The following is a 22379-nucleotide window of genomic DNA, read 5'->3' as shown; positions in this document are numbered from 1 at the left end:
CCCATTGCATTTAACATTGATAATTCTGCAAAGATTATATTATGACATTCATTTTACAGGCAATAAAACTGAAGTCTCATGTACTTAAATGAATTCTTTATGTTCATTCTACAAGTATATAGCAAAACTGAGATTTGTGTATGTCATTGGTGTTGTAATTGTTGCCTTTGTGAAACTTAGAATTGAACATTACATTTCACAAAAGCTAAGTAAGTCTTTTACTTACTTTATTTTCAGCCCCAGAAATGAGTTTTAAATGAGAATCCTTTCCAAAGCTTTTACCCCTCTTTTTAGTAATCTTTTTCTCTATTGTAGTTCAGTATGAAACTAAGTATTCAGGGGTAAATGACACTAGTAAATCTATAATTCCCAGCAATATTCTAAAGGGATATATTTAATATAAAATCTTTCTTAGTTAGCTACTTATAATATCTCTTTTTTAAATTTAAGCTTTCTTAGATAGATTTAAGTCTACTTTTATCTCACCATTGTAAGGCTTTTTTAAGACTCAAAGAAAAACTGTGCTGCATTGTTGTATTTTGTGGTATTCAGGACTCAGGATTTTGTTCAATAAGTGTCTGATTTGAAAGATCGGCCATATATTACTAGCAAAAGTGATCTGTCTCATTCTCAGATATTAGTTTCTAATAAATTAGATTTAATATATCACATGGACATTTATAAGGCTGCTCTACATGCAGTGTCATTGATTTAATATTGATCTGGTTCATAGCTGGTGTGTTTAATTTAAAAATACCATGTCAGACTCAGTATTTAATGTGTTTGGCTTGATAGTATTTTGGCTCAATGTTCAACTGTCTGATTTGATAAGAAATATATTGCTTTGAGGCATGAAAAAATGTTAAGAGAATATTATCAGTAAACAGTAAACAGATGTATTATTGTAGAGAAATGATTATACTCTTAGTACAGAAATCTGAAGTGGTAATATGATCAAAAAGATACGGTAGTTTTGTTTCGGTAAACAGAGGCTTCTTGACTGCATATAATTAAATAAACAGAAATGAATAGCCATGTAAGCCTTCTCCAAGGTAAATATTTTTAACAAATTAAACATCGACTTTCTTGGGGCTTTCTTTGTATAAGAACTAGCTTGTATGTTTTGGTAAGCTCGTACTTAACAAGTAAACAACATGCTCCTGTTTACAGATTTTTATATATTTGCATTCTGAAAATCTCTAGCTTCAACGTGTCACAATGAACACTTCAGAATCTAATTGACAGGGAGACTGAATGTAAGGCCCTCTGAGGTCTCCAAGTCTCCAAGTTTATATTTGGAGTCAATGCATTTTAAACGTCTGTGCAATATTACTTTGCCTGACTTGGCAAGAGAATGAATTTTAATGTTCAGTTGTGATTCCCCTTTCCTTCCAGAAACCCCCTGTAGTTCCCTGGCATCCTTCTCCATTGTTCATTATCCTTATCAGAGCAGTCACCACAGTGAATCTCGCCATCATGCAGCCCAGAACTCCAAAGACATTTTTCACTGACTACCCTCTCTTGCCTCTCAAATTTGTTAGTATGGGTTCATTCAGCTCTTTCCATTTCTTTTGCATTCTAATATTTCTCTCTGCCTCAGTGAAACTCCTTGCTAGATACTTACTTTAAAGCCATATTTAATTCTTTGGTTCTTGGTGTATTCTGAATCCACAGCTGTGTTTCAAGCTTAAATTTTCATCTGTTGAATATAATATTTTTGCTATTTCAAATACAAACAGAGTTACCTCTTGTGCATAGAAAGCTTTCTGTTCACTCTCCCTGACTCAATGAGATTTACACCCATTTCTTTTTTTATATAATTTTTTTATTGGATATTTTATTTACATTTCATATGTTGTCCCCTTAACCCATCCCCCACCCACCCGGGAACCCCCTATCCCCTTACCCCTCCTCCTTCTTCTCTGTGGATGTAACCCCTACCTACCCCCCCCACTCCCACTTTCCCACCCTCAAAATTCCCACCCCCTGGGGCGTCCAGGCTTCATGAGGTCAAGGTTCTCTTCTTCCACCTATGCCCAGCAGGGTATTCAACTGAAGCCCTGGATCCCTCCCTAAGTGCTCCCAGGCTGGTGGTTTAGACCCTGGGAGCTGTGGTTGGTTGGTATTGTTGCTCTCCTCATGGTGCCACAAACCCTTTTACACCCATTTCTTAATAATTCCCACAGGAAAGACTAAAACATACTGAATTAACTGAAGAGATTGTGAGATGTCTATTGCTCTGTCTATCCTCCCATATATCCTGCAGTACAATTGTCTGAAGAAGGGGCTCTCATCAGCTATGGAAAGAAACTGATCAAGGCTAAAACTATCCAAGAGAGCTGTTACGTTTCATCCTTCCAGACCACACAGCCTGACTGCAGATTCACGACAGCAGTAGATCCCTATATACTGTTGTCTGTTGATGCTGCTTCCCATCCCATGGAAATTATTCTGCAGCTTCATGGAATGACTTAGTCTCCTCCATACACAAGCCACTTCCCTTTGCTCATAGTCTCTCTGTTCTCCTCCTTTTTCCCACTCTCTGTCTCTTTCCTTTAATATTTTTTCTACTCTAATAAACATAGATGGATTTTTAAACCCCAGTCTTGGGAGGTTTATAATTAGTACCTGCTGAAAAAATAATAATAATTTTCTGTCTTAAAGTTGCTGTGTTTTTGTTTCTTTTACACCAAACTCCTCCTGATTAATGTTCCTTGTTCTCTAAGATCTAAACTAATCCTAAGTAATTTTCCCTTAAGAGAGCAATTATAATTATTGTTTGTGTTTGCATGTTAATGTGCTTTATATTTATTCGTTTTTGTTCTTACCAAAATACATTCACCTTGAAGGCAGGGTAATAATATTAATGTCTAACAAAATCTAAATCTATCTTTACCTCTGCCTTCATCATTTTTTGTTTCTGTTTCCATCTTATTCAAACAAAAACATCTCTGGCTCTCTTTCTCTGTCTCCTTGTCTCTCTATCTCTGTCTCTCTGTCCCTTTCTCTATCTCTATCTCTGTCTCTCTCTGTTTTTTTCTGTGGGGGGCAGGGCGGGGCCTGTGTATAAGAAATACAGTATGTATTATATTAAGTATGACTTCACAATGAGTGTACATTATATTATTGTTGTTCATCACCTCTAGGCACACAAAACTCATTCTAATTTGTCACTTAATAATTCCAACACTCTATAATGCATTCTACTTAAATTGCTTAACAATACCATATACACCCTAAAGTATAATATGTAATAAATAGGTATTGCTACAATAGGGTACTCTCACTTTAACCCCAGCATTTCTAAGATCAGAGAATAATGCTATCTTTGTTCATTTCTGACACACAACACTCTGATGTGTTGGAAGACAGTCCAGTCATAACCATTGTGCTTAGACGGAGCTGAGTGTGAACCTGTAGTACCGTTTGTAGCTTCAACATCTGATCTACTAGGGTGCTCCACATAGCTTATTTGGAGATGAGAAAATGTTTAATCACTGTCACTAATGGACACTTTTAAGCATAAGGAGAGTTAAAAGTGTTTCACCTAAAATGTAGAGTTAGACCAGCCACTTCAGGTAAATAGTTTACAAGTAAATTGCAGGCATTTATTTATGTGAAAAGGGCTTTTAGACGATTGCATGGAAACAGTTTTATCACCGTTGAAACTCCATGTAATTTCATTCTAAGTAAATTTCACTTCAGATTGCATCATGTAAGTTTGAGATAAAATAAGCCTTACACACTAACTTCTATCTGCTTCCATCAAATCACTGGAAAACAACATGATTATCCTCATACCAAAGCAAAACGTATCTTCAGTTTCCGTTGCTAGCCAAATAAAGCAGCAAATGGATGCAACCTTTCAAACAGTGTAAGAACTCAAATGTCTTCTCCACTGAGCTCCCGGCCAACTTTACAGCCAGCTCAAGGCAACATCCCTCAAGAAATGTATGTAATCTTGCATTTCTCCTGTCAGCTCATACCATAGGATGAAATTTGGACTGCAAAAGCAACTGAAAATTAAGGAAATATCCAAAAATGGAGAACGGACAGATATAAGAAACCCAATGATGCTTTTAGGTTGCCTTCAAATGCTTTAATAATTCTCAGATGTGTGTATTCCTGATGAAGTCAGGAGATGCTGGCGAGCAATGGCTGGGGAGCCACAGTTGATCACATATTACCACTCCTGAAGAGAAGAGATTTGATTTTGAATCTTTAAAAATTAGATGGCTGGGAAATGTGAGATGACAGTAAAATCCCACAAGAACTTGGGGAATGAAAAGCATCTTCACAAGTTCAACATTTTTGATCAAAGACAAACTTGACACATTAGTGTCGACAAAACTAATAACATTTTGTTTTTCAAAGACACTAGTAAAACAATTTAAAAGGCAAGGTACACAATAAGATAGAACATTCGTTATACATATATACAAACGCATAAATGTATATACAGATATATTACAAAGAATTTGCCTCTCAAGATGTAAAGAACTAAAATCAATTAAAATATATAATTAAAAATAAGTTTGAAAGAATTAAATCATGTCAGCACTACTGTTAAGAAAATATAAATTAAATCACTATAATTTATATTTCACATTTTAAACTTCTATGTTTAAACAGACAACATAATAGGTACAAATATTATCAAAATGGAAGACCAAGAGCTTACAGATTTTAATTCTGTAAATTGTATAAAACTACTTTGGAAATCTATTTATCAATTTTTCTGTAAAATGTAGAGCTAGCCTATGGCTAGCCATTTCAATCCCAAGTGTTTACCCAGAACACATTAGTATTTCTTGGTTGAACCAAGAAATACACTGGATTTGGGTTTGGTTTGTGCTTCCTTTTCAAAATTCTTAAGATGCATTATTAAGTCATTTATTTGTGCTCTTTTTGATTTTTTTAAGTAAGGCACTTAGGAATATAAATTTCTCTCTTAACACTGCTTTAATGTGTCCCAGAAGTTTGGGGGAGATGAAATGAGTGACTCCCCAGTAAAAATGTCTGACAAATGAAACAAACTGAAGAGCCTTAGGTTTAGAGCCCGCCATGTGGATGTTGACACAACAGCAGAGGAAGGGACAAGTAAGAAAAGGACTTATACACTACCAATGGGACCCGTAAACAAATGTGAGAGCCTTGAGTTAGGAGTTAGGCCCTGCAAATGTAGATTTCGAATTGTAATACTCTCTTGATAGATTGTTCTTTTGATGAGTATAAGTACCTTCCAACTAGCTTGATTCACAGTTTGTCTTGTCAGATAATAGAATAGTTATTCCTACTTGTTTCTTATTTGTTTCTTTGATGTACCATTTCTATATTTCCATAAGGTGATGTCTTTTGGGTTAAATGAGTTTCTTTGAGACAGCAAGAAGATGGACCTTGTTTTATAGACTATTCTTCTAGCTTATGAAATGGAGGCCACTAATATTAAGAATTACTAATGACAGATATATATTCATTTTGTTAATTTGATGGCATTTTTCTTAGATCTCCTTTGATTACCTATCCTAATGTCTTTATTTTTCCTCTGTAGTCTTTGAGGCATATTTGCACTTCTCTTCAGCCAGAAATATTACCTTCCTCCTGCATCCTATTGAGGTCTCTTTGTGGCATAAAGTCCTCTGATCTGTTTTGGTCATGCACAAATTTATTTCCTTTTCAAGAGGTGTGTGTGTGTGTCTTTATGCTGAGTATGATAATCTAGGTTGACAGTTGCACACTCTCAGAACTTGGAATGCATTTTTCCAAGCCTGTATAGCTTTGAAAGTTTCTATCAGGGCTAGAGAGATGGCTCAGGGATTAAGAGTGCTTATTATTAAAACCAGCTTCAGTTTCCACTATCATATCAGGTAACTCATAATCGCTTATAACTCCAGTTCATGTGTAATATGCAATAGTCTATGAGCAGGTGTTCTGCTTCCAAAGAGCAACAAACTAACAATGGGAAAATGCCAAATTCAGTCATTTCACACCTTCCACAGCAAGTGAGCTAACCAACACACGAATTTCTAGTCCCAGAGCTGATAGATTAATTTTTCAATTCATTATAGAAGAAGAAATTGTTTTTATTTGGCTTTTAGGGATATGTGCTTTGATACAGGCACTACATTTTCAGGATGGAGCAGTTGTCAAATACTGAGTTTTCCTTTACCTCATCCTGCTGCAACTGCTCCAGACTACAGCAACCCATTTACCTAAGTTGTGTGTATGTAATCATTCTTTAAAAAAAAAATATGGTCTAAGTGCTCTTAGAGTAAATGGAGATAATTATATCCAATTAAAATTAGACTGTTGTAAATTCAAGGCTATAGATTACATTCCCACATGCCTTTTCTCAGAGTAAAAGCAAATGCCTTCAATTTGATATGTCTAATTTGATATGATGGTAGCTATGATGCTTTAGTTTGATATGATAGTAGCTATTAGATTCATGTGACTTTAAATTTAAGTGAAATGAGATTAAAAAGTTTCATAATTTTCTTTTGGTTAGTTTGGTAAAATGCCCTGACAAAACAACTTCTAGGAAGGAAGATTTATTTTAGCTTATGGTACAGTCCATCATGGTGGACTGTCATGGTGGAAGTCAAGGTAGTTGGAGTTTGAAGCAGTAGATTATATCGCATCCACAATTAAGAAGTATATCACGTCCCCTTCAATTACTGGAGGTCAGGCCTCTATCTCTGCCTTCGCAAGATTAGATTTGCTACAGCCCTTCCATACTTAGAGAAGGTAGGCGATGTCGGGGCAGCCCTGCTTACACACTGAAGGCCTAAAATCAGCCATAGGCCTAAAATCAGCAATAGGCCTGACATACATGTATACTAACACCAAGTCTTGGGTCTCAGTGGAGGAGCATTGAAACAGATGGCTATAAGCTAATGTCAACAGGCAGCCTTTGTGGAAATTTACCAGTCTGAGTAGTCATAGACCTTGTAAATAGGTAGCCTGGGCAGACAATACCAACTTAGATAAGGACAAGTGAATCATGGGCAGAGTCATAGTGACCTGTCCCCTGTACCTTCACCCAGCTGATACCCTGTTCTGAAAGATATCTGTACTCCCCCTAAACACCCACACTCCAGTGTCATCCCCTTCCCCACGTCCTGCCTTTTTGTGTTTATAACCCCTGTGTGAATAAGTAAAAATTACGATTTGATTTTAAAAAAATAAAAGAAAAAGAAAGAAAGAAAAATAAAAGCAAATCCCAAGAAAAGAATCTATGATGAATTTAAAACCCATTAAAACTGGTCCTTGTATAAAAAAAAGAAAAAAGAAAAGAAAAAGAAGTAGATCACAAAGGAAGACATGGTCCTGCCTACCTCCTTTCTATTATCATATATTTCAGAATATCAGGAAGGAATAACACCACCCACAGTGGGTGGGTTTTCCCAACTCTTTTATCTCAATCAAGATAACCTTCTTCACCCAAATCCAGAGGTTTAGCTCTCAGGTTTTAGATTCTGTGAAGTCAACAATTCACACTAACCATCACAAATAGAATTGATAATGTATTTCCTTACATTATTCTCCTTTCAAATGCTAAGGACCTTGGCTAGTGGTTACCATATTGGAAATGTGAAACAGGAAACACTGTCAACATTTCAAAACATACTACTGAGCTGTGCTATCTAGCATAACCTATATTACATAAATTCTGAATTTATGCTATGTCACAGATAGTAGTAACCAACACATGTTTTCACAATGATCTATCATAATATTCCACCAGTACTTAGTCATTTCCAGTATTTTAGAATTATCAGACTCAGATTGTTGAATTAACAGAGTTCAAGGAAAATAACTGATTCCACAGTAGGGATTCATCCTGTTTGAGGCCTAGACACTGGAGAAGCAATGGGAGACAGTGAAGAGGAAGCAGTCCAGGCACACCAGTAGTTGCAGTTACATGATGTTCAACAAAATGAAGGAGGTGATGGGATAAGCCACCAGCATGGTATAAATGGAAAGCATAGTAATACCACAAAGTCATGCAGAAGGGACATGAAAATAGCCTCAGACCATGAACAGATTTCCAGGAAAACACCATGCTTGGGCTGAGAAGAAATTTAGTATATGTCATAAAGATGGTAGCTGGGATTGAATCAAAGAAAACTGAGCAGGAAAGCATTCTCATCAAGGAGAAAACCAAATACTCAAGAGAAAAAAAGACACTTAAGGAATTAGATGAAAGTAAGAGTAAATGATATTAACATAGAAAATGAATCCAATTAAAAGTAAAATCAAATTTCTCTTATGAAAGTTAAAGTATGTATTTTATATCACAATGTAATTCCAAAGTTATATTTCTAAGTCATACTTTCAAGATGGGCAGATTGGCTCATGTGCAACCTGAGCACTCTAGAGGCTGAAGCAGGAGATAACAAACTCAAAGCAAAATTTAAAGCATGCAACAAAAAAATGCTGAAGTATTTTTATAAGTAAAGACTTCCCAAAATACTGTGATTTTTGACTAACATGGATTATCATTCAACAATTGTTACTCAGTTGTCTATAGTCATGCATTTGCATTCATTTATAATGTTCTTACATGCGGAGATGTAACCACACGTAGAATTTAGCCCATAATACTTTTACTTCTCTGCTTAGCTTTATCCCATTTTCCTCTTCTTTACCTCCAGCCTCACTTTCTACATTAAAAGCCAATTAATAGGATATATTGTATTAGTCCATATTTTTAATCTAAGCTTTCTGATAACAAAATAGCATGTTGCATATACTCAAATATTTATACAATTTTGGGTTACTGTTGCTTTTAAAAGTAGGATTGTATTATGAATAATTTCTGTGCCTTGCTTTTTCTCATTCTGTAAATTCTTTTTCTCATATTAGAGACCGTTCTGTGGCTCCCATCACAAGAAAAGATTCTTTTAAAAGTCCCATCATGTTTCATGGTGCATTATCAGCCCTTGAGCAAAGATCATTACCACTGTGCCCAATTTAGTGCCACAGTAAATAGTGACACACTGAGTACCCTCTGAATTAATCTGATCCTGCCACCCCTCCCTGGAATGCAACCTTAGAAATAGAATCACTTGGCCAAAAAGTCATTGGTATATTTTTTAAATTTGCACTGATGTAGCTTTTAGGGGGAGAAAAGAAGTATATTCCACCAGCAATGTGAGAAAAAGCACTTTCCCATGCATCCCCACTAGCAATAAATGGTAAATGTCAGACCAATAGATCTAAAACAGTGTCCTGCTGTCATTTAGCTGGTACTGGTATAACTACTCTTGTGTTTGAGCATTTTTTCAGTGTTTTCAGGGATATGGCTCCATTCCATTTTGAATTGCTTCTCTGGATGCTTTAGTTATCTTCCTTTCACATCTACTGTCCTTTTCTACTTAACAATATTCATTCTTGGCCCACTGCATTCTACTTTTGTTCTAAAATTTACCTATCATTTGTTAATGTTGAAATCTATTATCACAGAAATCTGTTTAACTGATTCTATGTAAATAATGTAACTTAGTTTGTATCATTTCTGGATTTCACAGTATAAAATTCACTTTATACATATACTATATACACTCCTTTAATTTTTCTTTCAATATGGACATTATATTAATTTGAACTGTTAGTCTTATTGGAAAGTATTGCTTTAAGTATTAAAATAAATGAGTTCAGGGGCCAAGGGTGTAGCTCAAACTCAGTAATGGTGTGCTGGCCTAACGTGCATGAGCCTCTGGGCTAGGAGTGTAGCACAGTAATGGTGTACTTGCCTGGCATGTATGAGACTCAGGGTTCAAACCCCAACAATGAAAAGAAAATAATGAAACAAAAGATTTTATTTTCTAATTCCTGTCAATTATGCCAATAACCATTATTGACATATTGACTAAGTTTTAGGGAAACAATTCAGAACACCGCTTCTTCAGACAAAAACCCATCCCAACATCATATATTTTATGTATGTGCTGTGACTTTAACATAAAACATGAGAATATGCATTTGAGATGATATATTGTTCTGTATTATTTATCTTTGCTGAAAATGTTAGTATTTAAACAAAACTATAATGAGACTATTGAACATCATCAATTAATTACAACAGTAACAATGTGTGGCTTAAAACATTTATATTTGTATTCTATAAGTGATAATTTATAGTTACATAAATAATGTACATACAAAATCCTTGTGATGATATAACTACTTATCATTGTACAATATTAAGTATAACAATATTTTAGCATCCTTTTTATGTCTGCTGATAAAAGGGCTATTTTTAATCTTTTATAGCTCTGTATTTGATGTAGGCATTTTTGTTTGTGTATTTGTTTCTAGATAGGGTCTCACTGTGTTGCTCTAACTGTCATGGAATTTACTATGTAGACCAGCCAGGTCTTGAACTCCCAGAGATCTGCCTGTCTCTGATTAAAGGCATGAACCACCAAACCTGTCCTATAGGCATTTTTAAGACTCATAAATGTAACATTTTGAAAGAAGAAATGAATTAGATGAATACTAAATACATTCGATGGCAAATAACAGTGGAACATTCATTTGATCCCACAGCCCAGTCATAAAAGTCTACATTTTTGTTTTATTTTGTTTCTCTTGCTTGCTCCCAACTTTTGTGACTTCTTCCTCTTTCTTTTTTAAAATTATACACAGTTTTATTCATTATTCACATGGAAATAGATTATAGAAAAGAATAGACCTCAAAGGACAGCATTCCAGGTATATCAAGCCACGCTATTTTTATGTTTTATTTTAAATACCCAGGCATAATATTAAATAGAAACAAAACAATCTGGTATCTTATGATCTCATGAGACAAACTGTGTTTCTAAGATTATATATGTTGTGTTTTATAAAAATAAAGATGGAAGGAATATGTTTGGTGGATGTGCAGTCAGGTATGGAGGAAGGGGATGCCCCTATGGGCCCATGCTGAGGCATCTCTTCCCCTTGAGGGACCAGCCACACAATGGTATAGTATGGAATAGTTTATTCAGGCCATGGGGAAGGGAGTTGAGGAAGTAGATACAGAGAAAGGCAGAGAGAGAGAGAGAAGTGAGAGAGAGAGAGAAAAAGAAGGAGGGGGAGGGAGGGAGGGAGGGAGGGCGGGCTGGAGCCTTGTCATGAGTATGTGGAGAGAGGGAAGAGAGAAATGGAGAGAGAAGGGCAGCAGGAGCAAGGAGACAGAGTAAGAGCAAGACAACAAGAGAAAGAAGACAAGCAGCCTCTATTACAATGAGTCAGGAACACCTGGCTATTGCCAGGTAACTGTGGGGTGGAGCCTAGACAAAATGCCAACATTCCCCATTGTGGTTTAATTTAAAAAGAAAATTTAAAAAGAGATAATGGTGAAGCAAGAATAGGGTTGTCATGAACTTTAGCTGCTTTGTGCTAACTTTGGGGTGATGTGTCTCTCGGAAACCTAGGAAAATGGGGATGAGAATGTTGGTACAGTCTTAAGAGACTTGGCTGCATCCTTGCTGTCCAGGCTCTGTCGAACTATCTGTGTACAGATCAGAATGAACAGGTCCAGTAGACACATCTGTGTCTGCGAGAGAAGATTGGAGCATCTGGAGGTTGCTTCTCTTGACCATCCTTAATGTAGTAAATGCCTGGACTTGACAAGATGTTGAAACACACATAAATATTATACGTAAAGAATATGGTTAAGCACATTGGCAAGAAAAAAATTTAAGGTGTACATCTGAAAATACATTTGAAGCCCTTAGGTTTGGTGGTTGGAAAGAAGTGAGTTCCAATCCTAGGAACAGAAGAGGAATCCCATCCTCTGGGTAGGTATATAGATCTTATATAGATGAAGTCTATTTGGTCCATGAGGGGTAGATTTGAGTGGGTTTCCTGTAGCTTATAAGTTTACAAAAGAGGCAGATTTGTTAACAATATGAACAGTAAGATGAGCTTAAGGAAGAAAAAAACCTTTCGTGGAGCAGAAGGAACAAGATGAGCTTTTTTGCTTCTGTCTAGGAGACTGAATATATATATCAAGAAACAATTTTAAGTTTATAATTGAGAGACAAAGGAAACTTAAAACCTTGACCTTGTAAATACAGTTGGCCATAAAGCAAGAGAAACAACTTAAGTCTACAGTTAAAGTACAATCAAATGAAACATATATTGAGTAGAATAGCTTATAGTGTAGATTCAGCATGAAAAACACTTTAAATTTAGTTAAAAGACAATCAAAAAACTTAAAATCTGAATTTGTGATTATATAGTTAGATTGTATAGTGGAATGTTTTATTAGGGTTAGGCAAATTTATTTATTTATTTTTTATTGGATATTTTATTTACATTTCATATGTTATCCCCTTACCCCATCCCTCACCCACCCGGGAACCCCCCATCCCCTTACCCCTCCTCCTTCTTCTCCGTGGATGTAACCCCCACCTACCCCCCCCACTCCCACTTCCCCACCCTCAAAATTCCCACCCCCTGGGGCGTCCAGCCTTCATGAGGTCAAGGATCTCATCTTCCACCTGTGCCCGGCAGGGCCCTCCACTCTTACATATTCAGCTGAAGCCCTGGATCCCTCCATAAGTGCTCCCAGGCTGGTGGTTAGGACCCTGGGAGCTGTGGTTGGTTGGTATTGTTGCTCTCCTCATGGTGAGGGTTAGGCAAATTTATAAGAACTCAAATAATGTTAGAACAGTGGCATAGCAAGAAGAGGAAATATCAAGCATTTAGTAAGGAAGTAACTGGTTACATCTGTGAAAGCTTACATCTGAATTCTGTATCATTTATCATGAAGTCTGTAAGAAATCTACCAGTCTTAGCTAGTTAACGAATTTATTAATGAGCAAATATAGTGGTCAGGAGCTAGGTCTCTTTTCTAGCTGTCAAGCTACAGCTACCTTAGCTGTCAATATAGTCAGAAATCTGGAGAAGAATAAATTATAACCTAGGAGTCATGTATTAAATATATTAAAATGACAGAGTTTCTGCCATGATCCACTACCTAAACAGTTCCCAGGTCCTCGCGGTCTTCGTTGCAACTTGGGTGGAGTCAATCCGGCTTTGAAACCCAGAACACAAAGAGCTTTTTCTCTGTGGAATAGCTATATGTGAAATGAGAAATGACCCACCTTGACTTAGGCAATATGAGATATTTGTCTCTCAAGGTATCCTGTTCTATCCACAGTGTATGCCAAGCCCTGGCAGTGGGCGAGGCAATGGCAGTGCTTCTTGGTGGTCATGATACCACAATCCAGGCAGTCTCTTGTCACCAGGTGTATATCGTCTCCGAGAACTTAGGGAATAACTGTCAGGCTTAGGGAGTCTCTGTCATAAGCTTAAACATTTAATGACACATTTAGCAGATTTCTGACAAGACTGAGAGCAGTGTCTATTAAGCATAATCTGATTATGGTTTCTCATCTCCAAATCTGCCCAGATCCTCCCCACCTCCCTACCCACCAAATCTGCATTCTTTCTTGCTCTCCTTCATTAGAAAACTAACAGGCATCTAGAACAAGAAAGAAAATATTAAAATAGGATAAAATTTAAAAAAATGTAGAGACAGAAAAGCAAAGGACAAAGGAAAAATCATCACCAGAGACACACGTTGGCACACACAGAAATTCCCTAAAATCACAAGATCAGAAATCATAAAATATATGAGCAAAAGACCAGCTGGGGAAGGGGGTGAGAGAAAGAGGAAGAAGAAGAAGAAGAAATGAAAAAGGAGAAGGAGGAGAAGGGGAGAAAAAGAAGAAGAAGCAGAGTAGGAGAAGGAAGAGGAGAAGGAAGAGAAGGAGGAGGAGATGGAAGAAAAGAAGGAGGAGGAGGAAGAAAAAAGAAGGCAAATAAGATGGAGAAAGAGAAGAAACAAGCCCAGACACAGTATTATGAGAACAAAAAATACCTCCAAAAACACCATTGTGTTCATTTTGACTTGGACATTTATTGTAGAGCATTGGGCCTGTTCTTAACAGTGGTTTGTATAGCAATTTTTCATCATTTCTAAAGGAGCCCTGGAGACATATGCATGTACACATGCACTCATACAGACAAATTTACAAATACATAAATAAATAAATCTTGCAAACTAAAAAGATCATTAAAATACTTCCTTCTCAGCAAAACTGAAATATCACTAAGAAGACTTCTATACAATGAAAGTTCAAGAAAAGTATCACAAACAGAAAAAAAAAAGAATGAAGACATTTCAAAATAGTTAAATGACCATGGCAAATTCCTTTACAGGTCATTCCCAGAGTAAATTTTATCTGTCCAAAAGATGGATCAATTGCTTTCATCCCTTCTGGCTTCGTTGCTCTAGTCAAGAAGTCGAACCAGTATTGAGATTATATTAATTAGCTCAGATGACTAGTGTTTGCTAGTGTCTTGAATGTCTCCACCAAAACTTACTGGCCTTTGATCATTTATCCATTTATGAAGCAACCATCAGGTTCAGACTTCATGAATAGATTAATACATTGTAAGAGAAGTGAGTTAGTGAGTTATTTCCAGAGTGTATCTATTACAAAAGTCATCTCTGACTCTTGTACGTCTTTTCTTGTTGTCCTCCATTTCCCTAGCTCTTACACTTTTTCGATCTCCTCATCCTCAGGGCCCAGAGGGACAGACATAGTGGAGACATCCCTTTCACCGCTGAATGTATCAAGGTCTCTTTCTTTGCATTATGCCTGACTGTATCTTTGTAATTGTTCACATCTGCCGCAGGAAGAAGCTTCTCTGGCGATAGCTCAGCAAGGCACTTATCTCTGAGTTTAGCAAAATGTCATCAGGAATAATTTTATTGCCACAGATTGTTTTTGCTTGTTTATTTGTTTGTTTGTTTAAGGGTATTGTTTTTGCTTTTTTTTTTTTTAGAACAGTAGTATTTGTTTTTCCAATAGGTCCCTGAGCTATCTAGTCTCAGGTTCTTGGTCACACAAGCAGTGTCAGGTATGGGTTACACCTTGTGACCTGAACCTTAAATCAAATCAGATATTGCTTGATTATCCCACAAACTTTGTCCCACCACTGTTCTAGCTTATCTTGCAGTCAGGACAGCATTGTAGATCGAAAGCTCTTGCTTGTCATCCAACATGAAATCCCCTGTAACTTATGGCTCTTCTAAGCCCAGTCTGACATCACTGATGTGCGATGGCATCCATCTAAACATGCTCTTCGTGAAAATAAAGTGTGAGTGTTAAAACAGTATATATTTCACCCAATAGGAAGACCAGGGCTTAATCTTGGAGAGATTTGTCCTCAGCTCTCCACAGTGATGTCACAGGCTCTCTCCTGAAGACCAATCACAGCTTTGGTCTCCTTAAACTCATCATGTGGGTTAAACATGTTGAAGATGCCTGTCTCTATAAGCACTCTGAATCACCTCACTGACAATGTGGCTCCAAAATGGCTATGCGTTCAACTTGTTTTCAAACAGGTTACAGTATTTCAAAAACAGTTGCAGTATTAGTAAAGAAACTGACATATTCCTAACTTTAAAAAAGCCTGTTATTTAATATTTTTGAAAGTGCTAACTGTTCACTACGGTTTTGTCCCAATCTACATAAACATTGAACAATTCAAGGGTATCAGCTCATCCTTTGCCAAGCTCCCCATGACTTTTTTCAAAAACATAATTAAACAAGTATAGAAAAGAATATTTTTGTTTTAATGTAATTCTTTCATGCTCTGTCGTTTTCAATGTTTTTCTGTCATAGAGAAGGACATTCTTTTGTCTGTTAATTCAAAGTATAACTCATAAACATTTTAGCAACAGCCATTTCTTCTTTTTTTTCTTTTTTGTGGTTTATTTATTTTTATTTATTTATTTTTAAATCAAATCATATTTTTTACTTATTCACACAGGGGTTATAAACACAAAAAGGCACACAAAAAAAAACACAAAAAAAAAGTGGGGAAGGGGATGACACTGGATTGTGGGTGTTCAGGAGGAGTATAGATATCTTTCAGAACAGGGTATCAGCTGGGTGAAGGTTCAGGGGACAGGTCACTATGACTCTGCCTATGATTCACTTGTCCTTATCTAAGTTGGTACTATCCACCAAGGCTACCTATTTACAAGGTCTATGACTACTCAGGCTGGGAAATTTCCACAACAGCCATTTCTTAATTTACTACATTTGTGTATTTAGTACATGTTTGCATGTGTTTTAACAGAAGACACTCTTAAAAAGTTAGTGTTGACTTATTTTAAACATTTTCATATCTTATGAAAGTTGTGCCATATGATGACTATATCAAAGTAAACCTGAAATTTCAGAAGTACACAAAAATATGGTAGGCCAATAGTTGAAGCCGCAGTAAACAAAACCATGCCTCTGTAGTGTATACATGCGTGTGTGTGTGTGTGTGTGTGTGTCTGTATCCTAAACACTTAAATGTGGACTTGAACACAATTTACTGTGCTGCATATGTTCAGAAGTGATGAATGCTGCTAGAGTACCAATTTGCCTGTAGTGAAAGAGGGCAGCACTTAGGTCCACATGTAATAAATATTAAAGCCTTCTCATCTTGAGGACTCACACAGGCAGTGAATTACAAGGACCACTATAGATCTAGTCTGGCTTAATCATAACTCTGCGCCTGTAACTCACAACTATTTCATGACTGCATCCACTACTGACCACTAGTTAAAACTATATTAAAGTTTGGTATACAAGTTAGAATTTATTTTACTGATATTATTCTCAGATCTTTTAATTTTAAAGTTTTCCATTCTTGGGCTTATTTTAATTGCTAAACATTTCTTCATTTCAATTGTGAGAATCAGAAGAGCATAGAGAGTAATGGTCACACAGGACTTTACAATGACAAAAAGTAAACAACCATCAACCCCAGAGTTTGACAAACACCAACTTTTTCTTTTAAAGCCTCAGTCCTTTTATCTTAGTAGTGTGATGACAGAACATCAAAGAAGCTGCATTTCACATCTCGTGCCACAACATATTTATTTACATAAATGTTTTCTCTCAAAGTCGAGGCTCTGTGCCTTAAAGGTGGAGACTGCTGTACCTCACCTGCATTTGCTTTCCTGTGGACAATGTCTCCATGACAGTATGTCTTTAATATTCTGAAATGACTGTAGCAGATGAGATTGAGCCTGAGTGCCAAAGGGCCACTGATCATCAGTATACCTTGGAGGAAACTTGATCACTACACCTGTGACGTAGCTGCCATAGATTAAGCTGTCTCAAAATGTTGGAAATATCAAAGAAATTCATAGGAAAGAGCATTTTATGAATCTAGAAATGTCTTACATGTTATCTATTCTCACAAAAAATAAATACTGAGTGCTGTCAATAAGAAAGCATTTTTACCTTACTGTCTTCGCTTAAATGTCATCTTTCCAAAATTGTCCCCAGTGAACTTTCTTAATAAAAGAAAAGATTATGATTGCTATTTTCCGTGGATTTAGGTTTTGAAGTGAGCCTATAAAAATTTAGTAAATTAAAGCTTTATATAAGAATGAATATTGATCTCTCAATTCATATCACGTTCGGTAGAGTAGTAGATGTTATGTGTATTTGCTTATAGTGTGGGCTTCCATAGTTACCCTGGAGGGTACTACCTAATAAGCTACCTAGTGCTTTCTTCATCACTTCATGATGGGAGCATTGGAATAGGAGCACAGAACCAAAGACAGTCCACAGAGAGAATGAATGTTCATCTTCCATTGAACACTGAGGAGCATAAATTTTCAAATATATGTTTTCATTTTTCTCTTTACTGGGCCAGAAATGCAAATATTTGAGAAAATAATATTGAAAGTTTACATTTCCTCATCTGACAGGAAGAAACTTGCAAAAATAATGATTAGCTCAGTAGAGTGTGCTTGAACAAGAAGTGGTCTCCACAGAGTATCTGTGTTTAATCAGCTAGGTACATAGATATGGAACTTAAATATTTGAATTTTTGTACAACTATTTCAGTTACCAGAATATTTGAGCAGACTGTCCCAGTTCCTTTCCATAAAAATGAATTTCCTGTGTGTTTCAACAGAAGCAATGTATATGACAGTGCAATCTGCTACAGACATTGTGCAACTTGTCTCAATGATCCACCTGTAAACAGATTAAGGAGAGGGATTCATGCCTTACATCACCCTCAAAATTCAGCTTCAGAGTCTTAAGAGATGCATGAAAACTGCCAGCACACATCTCAATAAAAAGTCCTTAAACTAAACCTAAAGCAATTCTGTGGCTGTACTATAGGAATCCAGCAATCAAACCCTCTCTGAGGTTTATGAAATCCAGCAATCAAACCCTCTCTGAGGGTTACTACCCTCAAATTATTCCTATTATTTATTATTGATTAATAATTTATTTATTATTAATTATTTTAATTTATTATTGCTATAAGGCCTTCTGTTCTAAACATAAGTAGATATCAGTGTCCACCAAACAGGACCTGTTTTTAATTGGTATTCTTTTTTAATTCTTATTTCATCAAACATAGTTTTTTGCATGCAATATATTCTTGTAATGGTTTCCCCTCCTCCAACTACTCTGAGATCCTCCCCACATCTTTATTAAGGAAGAATTTGACACAATGTATGAATCACATTCATGGCCCAATGACTTTTCCTATATCTTCACTACTCACCCAACTTTCAGTTTTCTTCTTTTTCCCCAATCAGGTCCAGTTTCTGGTGCCCAACTATTTTTAGAGATAGGGCATGCCCTGGACCATTGTCACCTACCAGGGTTCACATCATTGAAGAAAGATGTCTTTTCTTCTTCTAGAAGCTATCAAATACCAAAATGCACCTCAGCTAGTGGTGGGATTCTGTGCTCATCCACCCCCTCCATGCTAAGATACTGTCTAACCTGAGGTGTGGCAACTCTTGTGCATGCCGTCACAATTGCTGTGAGTTTATATGTTCAACTCTCCTGCTGTGTCCAGAAAAGACTTTTCCTGAAGGTGCCCTCTTCTCTCCAGCTCTTATGTAGTTTTTCTTCTTCCACAAAGTTTCCTGAGCATTGGAAAAGTGACTGTGTCCAGTCAGGGCTGAGCATTCCATAGTCTCTTTTTCTCTGTACATTAACCAGTTGGGGAGGATGTCTTTGTCTCAAAGCTACTTCAAGAAGAAGCTTCTCTGCTGAAGGGTGAGAGATTCAATGATCTATGGGTATAGCAATGACTCATTAAATGTCTCTGTAAAACTGTCTTCATACAGTAATAAGTTCTCCACCAGAGTCAAAGACCACAGGTTCTTTAACCCCACTAAGAGTGCTAGGAATGAGTTCTATCTCATGGAGCAGGCGTTAGGTCCAACGAGGAAGTTATTGGTTACTTCCAAAACATTCATGTCCCTATGCACAGATAAGCATATCCTGTCAGGCCAGTCATTATCATAGCATGCTAATTTAAAGATGGTGAGATCTTTGAAGATACCTTTTCTCCAATAATGTACCACAGTTTCTTAATACCTCTACTTTGGGGTCTAAACATTGAAAATAGTGGCAGTAGATATCCTTTTGTCATCTTCCTTACAATTCAGTCTGGGATATATGAAGAGGAAGCACTCAAATATAGTCTTACCCTTTGCTTAACCTAGAACAAAGCACCACACTAGTGACTAAATCAACGCCATTCATTTTATCTGCTAATCTAAGCCTGACCACAAAACAAAGCTAGTTGAAAACTTCTGAAACATCTACCACCTGGTCAGATGGATTGGATATTCTAGACTACCCTCTCAATTATTTTCTGTCTTGAAAACTGGCTGTAGACTTTGCTGATGAGTATTTTCTCGATAGTTTAAATTTGATAGTTTAGAAGCATCCAAAGGACAGTGGTTGCATGCTTTAGGCAATGAAAAAAAATGCCAGGAACATTTTTAAAATTGTTTCATTGATCTTTCTATAGGCTATCATCACACAATTTTAACGCTTCTCTTTTAAAATTCACTTATAAATCTTCCTAATATTAAATTGCTAGAAATAGTATATGTAATAGCAATGATGTTGGCAGATACTGCGGTACAATGGCACAGCTCACAAAGTAGTAACTATAGCACTAGAATACTTTCTAGTAGCAAACTGGAATGTCCTCAACCATGAAGGACCATTCTAAAAATGCTGGAAATGGTGGCATGGTGGCTGTTTGACAGAGAAGAGGAAAAAAATCAAGATGAGTTTCTAGAGGAAGTTTCAAGGTCACTGATATATCACAAAAACTGTAAAACTGGGCAAGACGGAAGTAGACCTCAGTGGGAGAGGATGCACCTCATCTGGCAGAGACTTGATATGTCAGGGTGTGGGGATATGGAGGGGGCACTTGCTCAGAGGAGAAGAGGAGAAGGGATGAGAGGAGGGACTGCAGGAGGGGGGATGAGGAGGGTGAGCAGTGTTTTGGATGTAAAAAAATAAAAAATAAATAAAAACATAAATTAATAAACAGAAAAAATAAAAGGAAAAATTATAAAATCATGCCAGGTGAGTAGTAGGACCTAAACTGTCCCTTTTAATTTTAGAATTGTATTAAATATGGTGCAGCATGCCTTTAATCTAAGCACTTAGGAAGCTGAAGCAGGCAGTTCTCTACAAGTTCAAGGTCAGCCTGGTGAGTTCCATGACAGCCATACCTACAGAGTGAGACCCTGTCTCAAAAAAGAAAGAAAGAAAGAGAGAGAGAGAGAGAGAGAGAGAGAGAGAGAGAGAAATGAGAGACCAAAAAATGCATCATCATTATCATCATTAAATTTTATCTTTACCTTTAAGAGTTTTCTAGACAAACTATTAAGGTATTTAACATAATTACTTCCTTTATTACATATATATATATATGTATATGTATATGTACATGTACATACATACATACATACATACATAGAGAGAGAAAGAGAGAGAGAGAGAGAGAGAGAGAGAGAGAGAGAGAGAGAAAGAGAGTATTTTGCCTACATGCATGTCTGTGTGCCATGTGCATGCATAATACCACAGAGTCCACGAGTGTCAGAGCCCCTTAGATTGGATTTACAGAAGGTCATAAGATAATATTTCAGTGCTAGGAATCAAACCCATGTTTTCTAGAATGGTGGTTCTCATCCTGTGAGTAACAACCCCTTGGGAGGGGCAGGTCCGAATGACCCTTTCACAAGGGTCATTGAAGTACACAAGAAAACACAGCTATGTACATTATAATTCACAATAACAAGCTTTCAGTTATCAAGTAGCAGTGAAAATAATTGTATGATTGATGTCACCACATCATGAGGAACTGTATTAAAGGGTCTCAACATTATGAATGTTTAGAACTGCTGCTCTAGAAAAGCAGCCTTTGTTGCCAGCCCCTTCATTAAAAAAATTGTGTATTGGTTAGTTTTTACTACTGTGACATAATACTTGAGGAAAAAACTTCAGAGTAGAAGGATCATCATTTGATGGTTTTCAGACCACGTTGCTTGGTATTGTTGCATCTGGTCTGTATATGGTAAGGCAGAGAGCATCATGAGAGAAGGGTGTGCAAAGAAGAGGGGAGCTCTGTTCCTTAGGGGTGGCAAGAATCAGGGACAAAAAGGAAGGGCCCAAGAACAAGAAATGTCTCACAAATCAGTTAGTCTGCTGCCAAGAATTATTCCCCAACTCCCAAGAGTCTATGCAGCTTTGATTTTTGTCAACGAATAGCCCACTGATGAAGTCATGCCCACATGATCCATCCACCTCTGAACCATACCACCAGCTGCAGCATTAGCATTCCACACATGACCTTTGCAGGGTGGGGGAGATATGACAAATCCAAACCATAATGTCAGGTTCCCATATGAATTATTGTTGACTAAAAAAAATCCCTAAGCTATATTCTAGAGAACCCACTATGAATTTATGCCCCTAAATGTTGATACAGAAGATTGTAGAATTGTTTTCCTCCTTGTAATGACCATCAAGGAAAGGGGCTTCTTTGGAAGGGAAGATATGGGATAAAATAAAAATTTTCTAACGCATGTTAACAAAACACTCAAGAAAAACTTATTTAGGCACTAACTCTAAGAGCTTCCATAACTGTACTTGGAAAGAGAAGAACTCAGTTGGACAAAGAAGACAGAGTGAAATTTATGGATAGAGCCATTTTACTAATTTCTCCTTAATGTAAATTGTGAGCATTTATGTAAAACATAGGTCATAAGGAAGCCATAGTGGGTATGAAGAAATGTGCCTAGTTTAGAGGCCTGATAGCCTAACAGAATCAGCACATCTCAATTCTAGAAGCATAGTTTTTGAGGGTCCCAGAAATGAACATCTAAGTGGTAAGACACACTGCAAGCTCAGAAAAATGTCTTTAACATTCTTGCAGCTCACATTCAGGGATACTTTTATTATAAGCCACACTGCCTGAAAGCATGGATACTAGTCTACCTTCACTGCCATTTCAATGTTCAAGAG

General features: G+C 36.7%; 1 protein-coding gene across 1 annotated transcript in view; it reads left to right on the top strand.

Annotated features, from left to right (window-relative positions):
• Positions 1-22379, top strand: part of Grid2 (glutamate ionotropic receptor delta type subunit 2) — a 1223762-nt gene that overhangs the window by 1201077 nt on the left and 306 nt on the right. The window lies entirely within an intron of this gene.

This window comes from Grammomys surdaster, unplaced genomic scaffold (genome assembly GCF_004785775.1).
Source record: "Grammomys surdaster isolate TR1022 unplaced genomic scaffold, NIH_TR_1.0 752, whole genome shotgun sequence".
Lineage (NCBI taxonomy): Eukaryota > Metazoa > Chordata > Mammalia > Rodentia > Muridae > Grammomys > Grammomys surdaster.
This window is presented reverse-complemented; position numbering and strand designations above follow the sequence as displayed.